Here is a 9,932-nt window from a genome sequence, read left to right as displayed (position 1 = left end):
CCAACCAGCCATTGATTAGCCTCCTGGGAGGCTGCCCTGTCCTCCAGCTCGAACCCCAGAAACGGGTCACCACGGGTGCTACAACGAATGCAAATAAATGTTCTTACCGCCACTATCGTATAGCTTAGACTTGTGCTCAGTCCACCTCAAGCGGTTGCACCAAGTCATCGTAGTGACCGCGCATCATCAGCGGCTCGCACCTTCTAATTTCCGATGAGGACCTGTTGAACTTAGTATTCCTTTTCCGCTGTACTTCCTCTTCGCTTAGCGTGCACGTAGCGCCACCATGCGTGTGGTGCACGGAATAAGCTAGACAGGGCATAGCCTCTGAGATCTTCATCGCGCCGGCTAGGATCGGCAACGATGTTGCCGACGAACTACGACTGCAACTTGAGGCCTGCGCGTTTCGGCAAGGTGGCTGGCAGCGCTTCTACGTTCCGGAAGGCTTAATAAATAAAAGTGAGTAACTGTGGACAAGTTAACAAGTGTTGTATCATGTGAACTACGTCTTTGTATGACTCAAAAGCGCGACAAGCAAATGAGTAGACGGTGCGAATGGGGCGCTATAACGCTATCGCGTTCCATTCTTAAAGGTGAAGCTTAAGTGCCTTCCAAATTTTTCAGTACCCTCTTAGCTGGTTCATATCGATGTTTCTGCGCCGACTATAAATTGAGTATTGCCGAATGCAAGTTCGAGCACAGCGCGCATGTTTGCTGCTAACACAGCCACTGATTTGCTCAGTTCAAGTCAGCCCAAAAAAGAGTTTATTTCAGTTCTATTAGTCGTGTCTTTTGTGCCTACGGCTTTTTCACTACCAAGTGACAGTAAGTGTGGGCACTGACGAGAAAGTGCAACCAACGGACATGTCTTCTCTGGACAACTTTCTCGGCCTGTGTATACGCATATCGATCCGCGTTTTTTTGGTTGTATATGGAAGTGCAGAGCGCTGTAGAGTCAATGCAAGTGTTTAGAAGCTTTCTTTTTTTTTTGTTCCTTGTTGCCCTTCCTTTTCTTTCATCTTATGATAAGGACTGTGCACGTCCATTTCTTTTGCTATCAAGTATCACGTGTAACAGTCACTTTTTACTTTGATGGAAACTGGCCCCACTAGAAACTTCAGTAACTACATTCTGTTTCCTGCGTTAATCTGGTTTATAACCATACCGCAGTGGAAGGAAATAATGGCACGGTCAGATATAAAAGTCAGGTTTCTTTTAACACCTTTTAATTTCGAGGCATGTGTGAGGCGCTGCTAAATGCTGTTTTGCTCATGTTGATGAGAATATTCTAAGCTGACGCTGCGCAGCGACATGTAGTATTTAAAGTTCGTCATACGTTGGCTGTGATTGTTTTAAACACCATAAAAACAAATTGGCGGTGGTATTGAAAATGATTGTGAGGCTATGGTGGAATATTGCGAGAAATTTTGAAGCGTATTGACAGCAATTGTCTAAGTTTCTATGAGCACCAACATTTTGGTTCTGATGCTTGTCTTGTGCGCAATAATAATTAGGACTACCGTAGAAAAACAGTAGTATTTGTTTTTAAGAAATTGTAATCAACTGTGTAATATGTCAAAATTTTATGAACATAAAACTTGATACATTTAAAGCTTCCGGCGAAAAGTAAAGATTTGCTTCTGAAAATTTTCTGCGCTGCTAAAAAAGAAATTCAACTTTTATAGAAAACTAATGTGGTACGCTCATGGAAATAACAAATACCATAAAACCACAAGGTTGCTAAGGAAGGATCATTCTGGTTCAAATATAAAATATGGGAAAACGTTACGTACAAATGTGTTTTCGAGATTATGTCCAAAGTTTATGGTTATGGTTCCTTGATTAGGTATCCGGTTTAACGTCCAATGTGACTCGGCCTATGACAGACGCCGTAGTCGACGACTCCACATTATCAGACTCTCTGGGTTCTTTTTAATGTGTACTGATCTCGCACAGGGCACGGTGGACTTGCCATTCACCTCATATTTCCATGGTTCCATGCGAATGCAAATCAAAATTGCTATCCTTGTAAAAGTGCGATTCCGCATTCCAATCTCAAGAAACAATAGCAGAGGTATGAAGCTACACTTGCGTTTCAGAAGGAGTGGTGTCCGCAAGCAGCTCTCTCCGTTCAATGCCATGTGATCACCATGAGTGGATGGAACGAATTCGCAAGTTATCAGAAACATTGCGTAGGTGCATTGCTTTCTTTAATCAGATTTATTTGACGCGTGTAAAACTTTTACTTTTCTGCTAAGCTCATTCATTGTCCCAATATTCATTACCGTACATTAAAACTAAACTGCGAACGAAGATCATACGATACACGTTAGTCACAATCACTTATATTTTGGTAAAGAAAAAGAAAACCTGTGCTTCCTGTAGCTTCTAAATGAAGAATCATGTCCTAGTGCGTGCACAGCCACATTAAAATACTGTATGAATTGCAGGTTTTTTCGTCAATGCTTTCTTAAGATCATAATGAAACTATTTTGGAAGGTATACTTTTTGAAGCAGCTCTGAAAAGCACCGATTGGTATATTTCGCATTTTTTAGGTTCAATGTGAATCTAAATTTTCTATACTGTCCAAATCTAGAGACTTCAAATGCAAACTACTTCTAAATACAAAGTAGAAACTGGCCCCACCGTCGCTTAAACACAATTTATTACATATATGTAATTCTCACTACACTTATCACGCTAAGCATGCTCTCCCTTTTGTGTCAGCAGTTTATTGAAGAGATGAGGGCATCATATACCCATTATATAGATTATGCGTAAGAAGTAGGTCAATGTTAGTACGCAATTTATGAAGTTTTCCTCGAACAGATGAGAAAACCATTTAAAGCAACTTTTACTTGCACTAAATCTTTTCTTGAATTTTTGTTCCAAGAGCAATGTGAGACTGACATCAGGGTAGCTGGTATTCACGGCAGCGGCGATGTGAAAGTACCGCTCCAAGCTTCACGATATGTTTAGATGATACCTCCAGAAGCCCGGAGAATGACGCTTGATGGATCACCACTCTAGAGTGAAGCGTCGTCGTTTGATGGAACGCTTACTGGAGGTGCCAGAAGTTCCGAGTTGGGGGCCCGCATATCGCGCTCTCTCAGACCTTCGCGAGTACCGTGAATAGAAAGGCCTTGAGAGTCACATTAAAAGTTAGAAAATAGATATAAGTACACGGACAGAACATAAGCTTGCGTGTAGTTGACGTTGTAACGCAGCGGTTTCTCCCAACAGCTGTTCGATCTATAGCGCGAAGCTTTCTTTTCGACCGGCAGCAGATTCTTCGATGCGCTTAGAGGATAATGCGTTCTTTAAGGAAGGAGAAAACGTGAAGCAAGGGCGTGATGATGACCTCGTTTCGCCATTGTTACGCAGCCAGCCGAAAGTCACTTCAATCGTGGGTTAGAGCGTGATTGATTAAAAAAAAAAAACGAAAATAAACCTCAGGAAAATTTTTCATTTGTGGTTGAACGGCACAAATACACTTGCTATCTAGAAAACGATATGTTTTAGATACTTATTATTTGAAGTAGAGGGGAAATAATGATCGCTTGTAAACACTGCTCACGTGTTGTTTCTTTAGTGAGGTTGTATGAGCTTAGCGCAAGGGAAATTCGAATAAATGTTTTCTTTGTGTTGCCCGTGTGCGAACATTTTCAACGGATGCGGGAGACTTTTGAATCAACGAACTCCTGTAAAAAATGTGGGTTTTTACAAATTGTACATGAAAAAAAAATGAAAAGAATATGGGAGATGAGAAGAACTTTTCTTTGTGCGCGCCTTATCAGTAACGTGGAAACAAAAAAAAAAAAAAAAAACGACCTCACAAAACTTATTAACATCATCAGCAACAAGTCTCCATAGGCTTCAGATTCGCCTGCAGTCTGCACGATCTGCATGTGTATTATTGCTTAAGAGCTGAAGCTGCCAAAAGTAGCAGCGTATGTTTCACGGCTCACATCCCGAGAGGCCTACATCACATATCTGCCCATGACCCGAATAAAAGGCGAACGACACGGAATTATTGACAAGTTTATAGCGCACAGTTTTGTTTTTAAGGTAGTCCTTGTGCTTTCGTTTTTTAGTTTTTGTCAGCTGTATAACTGTAGCAAGCGAAAAATGTGTTAAAGATCAATCTCTCATCTTTCAGTGAAAAGGCAACTAACTCATATGGACGTCTTGGCGTTATTCTTGGGAATACGAGAGAATCAGAAATAAACGGGGCGATTACTGAACATGAAAGCAGCAAGACAACAATTGTAATAACCTGTAAATGCAGATACACTCAATAGAACGGCGTAATATTGGGCGTCAGTGATTCATGGCAAACCAAAGTAAAAACAAAACAAATTAAATATGCCTCCAAGGGATTTCTTAAGAAGCCGGTTAAGGGAATGGTGAAGGGTCCTCTCTTTTACTTTGTCTAGTCTTCTGCTGAGTGCACAAGGATAGGCAGCCTAATTTTCTGCAATTGTAACCATATCGAAGGCGCGTTATCTCTCTAATGCGAAAACACAGAATATTTCGGTTTGTTTTCATTATTTTTTATTCTGGTTTTCTCTATAGTTATTAGATGCATAGCATCGAAGCAAATATTGAAGATATTGCATCGTTCCCAAATGTATTTTCTCGATTTTCCTAAATTATTATCCTTTATAGAATATGCTTTGGGTAGATGTGCCTTTGGGTAGATGTTTGCATCTATATCCATCTCATTTTCAAAAAAAAAAAAAAAAACATTTTTTCTTCATTTGTTTCATTTTGTGAAACCTAACAAGGAACTGAAACTTTATTTAATATGAAGACAGGAAAGTAGCCTACAATGTTTACTTTTCTTACGACCCAATTTGCGCTGAAGGACGTAGCTTGTAGTTCTAGCTGTGGGGCTCGTGCCGACGTCAGAGTGTCACCTCTTTGATTATATTTCTGTTATCTGGCCTCCATTTCGCTTTATTTATCATCCCTCGCAGTCCAAAACTTTCGGAGACAGTCCACCTCACGTAACCTCCTGTTGCGATTGAGAAGTACAGTAAATAGAGTTGTTAACTTGAGATATTGCCTAGTACAGCGCAGGATATTAAGCACGGCCCTGCTGCCAACATAAAATTATAGCATTGTGCTATAGAGCCTAATTTGGTAATGCGTATTCCAAGAAGGCATCCCTTCGTGCGCGCTCACAGTGGACGTATTTAAATAAATTGATTAGTTTTGTTTGCTTGATAGAGATGTTTTGAAAGGTTCCGCGTCATAAACGAATGTTTTGCTGTGGTTTCTTGAGTATCATGGAGTCGAGGAAATGCTCAGCAAATCTCTGACAAACACAACCTCTGACAAACCTCTGACAAACCTCTGACAAAGCAAACCTCTGACAAACTCTGGCAAATCTCTGACAAACAGAGCGGTGCAGCAGCTGAGGAGCAAAAAAAAAAAAAAAACGTTTACTCATGCTGTATTCGATCTAATCCTTTCATCATTAAGATTGCGCGAATGTGGCGACAATTTCGTCCAGAAAAGGTACTGGGAAGAGATAAGATGCCGGAGATTCCACCATTTGTTCTCAGCGTAACCCGTCTGCATTATTGAGGGCTGGATTGAAAATTGCTGAACTGCACTCTGTGTCACAGAATGTAGGGCCCTAAGAGCAATGGTTGTGCTAAAGGAGTATCTGGAACAACTGAAAGACACGTCTGTGCCGTTATACTCGGGGCTACTATCCGTTGGCACTAATTGTCTTGATGATTAAATAGTGTAGTATTGTCTGGCCCCGCCGCTCCACTGCTAGTTTCTGCCATTAGCCATTAAGATACTACAATATACGATGACCATGTGTAGCGCACAAGTCCTTACGTAGGGGCGAATAAAGGTTCCCTGTACCATGCCGGATTCAACATGCCTCCTTACTTTCAAAGGATAAAGCCCGGATTCATCAATATCTGAAAGTTGCGACATTCAAAATTCTGGTGTGTAACGTGCTAAGTTGTTTAAAGAAACTTTAACGCAGCTTATCTATAAGCAGCTTAAAAACCTGCAGCACAAAAAAAAAAAAAAACGAACCATAAACACCCGAAAAGGCGTTTTAACGCTCCCTAACACCTTGCACTCGAGAATATCAAATGCATATAAGTGTGTAGTGTACTTTAAGATACACATATGCAGGCCCACTCAGAAGCCCTAGAGGCCACGACACTTAGCCTACATGTTTTTGACTTGCGTACTGTATGCTTTTAACAACACGATCGATTTCTTATAATATAGGAATACACAAAAAAAAAAGGTTTAAAACCATGTTTTCGGAAGGATGTACTTGATATTTGAGACGGTTCTCTCGTAAAGTGTACGTGTCATGATGAAGTACAAGCCAGCCTGTAGGCCTTATGTGGTAGGCAGTTTAATAGTGTTCCTGACATCAAGTGCACCTCAGACCTAGAAAGGTAAACACTCTGACGCAGGGTCGTCATGGCTGAAGCGAAGTACATAATGTGAAGCATTACGCTCTAAGCGGTTTTTGCAGAACATTTTTTTTTTTGGAAGGTTTTGCAAATGGATTTTCAGAAAAGCATGCAATATAAAACGTACGTTCAACGTTTATTCTATGCAGAACATTAGCGTATGGAGAATAACAAATTTTTTAACTTGTCCCACTGATACCATGCTCTTAAGATCTTGAAAATCTAGAGCAAAATAAAGTTTATTGCTAGAGGTCCGGAGGAGGAATCGTGTTGTGCTTACACATGCAAGTTTTTGAAGGCACAGTATTTTCTGCTTCTTTGGTCCTTCACCCCAAAGCATATGCAGGCGCCTTCAAAAGCACTTTTGAGAAGTGACATCTGCGGGTGCGAGTAAAGAAATAAATGACAGTTTAGATTAGGCGCATCAAATTTACCGGCATGCTTCTAATTTGCATGTGCTGTGCTGGCAAACCGTTATCATTTTTATAATTGTAAATTTACGTCCTCTACAAGACTCAATAGTTTCGCGAATAGCGTGAGGGCGCAACAGCTGTTTATATTCGGTATCATGTGCAGCTTTCTACACCCAATGTGTGATAATATCAGTTCGTGGCAAATTTTTCTCATGCATATACAGTGGCCAACTGCCTCAGAAGTGAAATGTTGTGTTGAACAGTTCGTCAAGATTTGTGGCTTTACACTGCAGAAAGCATAATGTCGCGAACATCTTTTTGTGCTAGCATTTTATTTCGTTCCTATCACGAAGGGAGTAGAAATAGGTCAATGATTGCGTGCTAAGCATAGCGCTAAGCACACTGCAGGTGCCCGTTTCAACATGCGTTTCTGAGTCGTTTGCCACAAAATCAATGGCTCACCTGAGCCCGTTTGGTACCAAATGAGACAAACATTTTATTTAATACAGCTCCTTTCTCTGTGAAAAGGATTTTAAAACGAATGATGTTCTAATCGCTGTGATCATATATAAATTCATATCTATGTCGCTTGATAAGCTTTCAGTTTTCTGTTCCTGGAGTATAAATTTGGTTTGGTTTAGTGGGGTTTAACGTCCCAAAGCTACTCAGGCTATGAGAGACGCTGCAGTGGAGGACGCCGGAAATTTCGACCACCTGGAGTTTTTTAACGTGTACTGACATCGCACAGCACACCGGGGAGTATATACTGTACAGACGACTGAACTGCAGCTAATTATTTTTGCTAGGCGTGCAACGCATCATGCTATTAAACGCGCAAGGTGCTGTACTTGGAAATAATTTATAAACGCCTGCGGCATCTGCAATAGCAGCAGAAGGAAGCCTGATCACAAGATGATTTGTGCATGGCAGCTAACGACGCACGCCCGGCGGCTGATTTATGTTTCATTGTGCAGATATGCGAAACTAAACAATTGATACAATGTGCAGGAAACAACAGACAGACGAAGAGCGTACTTTCGAATAATTTTATGGCGCTTTTGTGCACGATCGGATCGTTATAAGGGGTACGACAGAATGGGGGTTTCGGCGACAAAAGGACAGTATGATCTTTTTATCTGTAATTCAACCATTCGATTTCGGAGTCGTCGAGGAGGAGTAACGGTGAACTGACGCAATGTTCGGTTCCGCTAGCTCAAATATTGAAAGGTTCGATGAATTTTTTACGGTTTGTTTTAGTTTTTCTATGACTTCGGAAGATTTTTCGCCCATGCGAGGTTTCCAAAGACCAACAAGCTCAAAAGCTACGAAAAGATACAAATCTCATCTAGGCGAAAGCATCATCCCATATCAGGAAAAAGAAATACACAACGGGATATCATTGGTGCTTACGGTATAGGACAGTCAAAACAGGCAATGGCGTCAGCTCACTGTCAGTCGGTCTCGATGGCTGCGAAATGGAATTACTGAAGTTATTGGTCACATTACAGGTAGAAAATGCGTGATGTTCTGTTCGTCGCAGAAAATTTTGTTTTTTTTTTTTATGTTCTACCCTCTTCTATCAGTCAGTAACGTATAAAAGTGCCATGATGCAATAAAACAAAATCAATTGGAAATACGGGCTTTATCTGTTTGTCCTTTTCTGCATGTCCTGTGTTTTGTTTACTCTAGAGCAATATCTCCACAAGAAAGATATGCTGAAATAAAATTCACATTGCGTGATCATTGCCTATGCCTTCTCTAACTGCACTGTGGCATAAAACTGATATTCAGAAGACATCGCATCTTCACGTATATTGTATAATGCTGAACTCAACTAAGATAAGGTACCTATGATCGCTCTAGACAAACCAGCCTTTAAAGCGTCGTTTGGTAGCACATGATGGCCATATATACCCTGCTTGCTAAACAAGACTTATTTTAGACTAAGGGCTTAAAATAAATCGTTAGATCAGATATTGTTTTGTAGCTCGATACTTCGAAGCATTCTCATAAGAATAATTTGTATTCTATGTGGTCGGCGTAATAGTGAGTATAGGACGCACGGAGGTAACGTTTTTTTTTAAAGTTCGCAAAACACCGTAAACAAAAAGGGAGAGATATCAGATAAGTATATCAGAAAATATCAGAGAAACATCAGGTGTACGTTTATGCCCCTAGCAGGTACTAGTTTTAAATAACGTTTGGTTGCAGTGACTTTCAATGAGGCTAGGGCAGGGTCTTTGGCGTGCCTTTCGTTGAATGAAGTGCAATTTACAGCGACACACAAGTGAATAAAAATTACTCCTTGTCAAAAACGATTGTTGTTAAAGTAAGCTCTTCAAAACTTAGATCAAAGTGATCAACCAACTTAAGGTTGCAATGTGTAGCATTCGAAAGGAGTTTTACAACAAGTGTATTTTATGGACTTCTCAAGATCGGAGACATTTATTAAATTCTCCTTTTTAAGTACAACTACTTTCTCCTATAGCTAATCGGATGGGCTAACCAAATCAGGCTACTGTCTACGTCAGCCTCATATAAAATAACTCAGATAATGCGATACTTGGCACAGTGGCATATATTATCACGTTAGAAGCCACAATTAATTAGCACCAACATAGAGGTAAGACTAATGTTTCTGAGTGAAGCCGAAAAAGAGTATACGTCACTCTCAACAGACCAATTAACAACGCATTCAAATCTGAATGAGCTTTGCTAGTAGGGGTAATTTAATTGGTTTCGTCAGAAGAACAAATAAGCTTTAGGCCTGTAATTGACCATCCTTTTAATTGCTGGGTACATCAGGCGTAAAAAATGAACTTCGGACCTTTTCCATTAAGCCCCGAGCGGTATTGCAGGCTCTGAATATTGAAAGAATGGAGAAGACGTCTTGCTACAGAGGTATATCTGAAGCAGCAGCACCTGCGACACTAGATAAACCTTATATCCGCGCATCTATATTTATGGTTGAAATTTAAACTTGGCCTTTATTGTCTTAGATATACATTTGGCTGATTTACCCGCTTGGAAGAGTAAATGCCTCGTTTGTTCACACAGCAA

The sequence above is a fragment of the Amblyomma maculatum genome, chromosome 1, assembly GCF_055883805.1.
Source record: "Amblyomma maculatum isolate TAMU_Amacu chromosome 1, ASM5588380v1, whole genome shotgun sequence".
NCBI lineage: Eukaryota > Metazoa > Arthropoda > Arachnida > Ixodida > Ixodidae > Amblyomma > Amblyomma maculatum.
The sequence above is the reverse complement of the archived record's forward strand: the minus strand, read 5'-3'. Positions refer to the sequence as shown.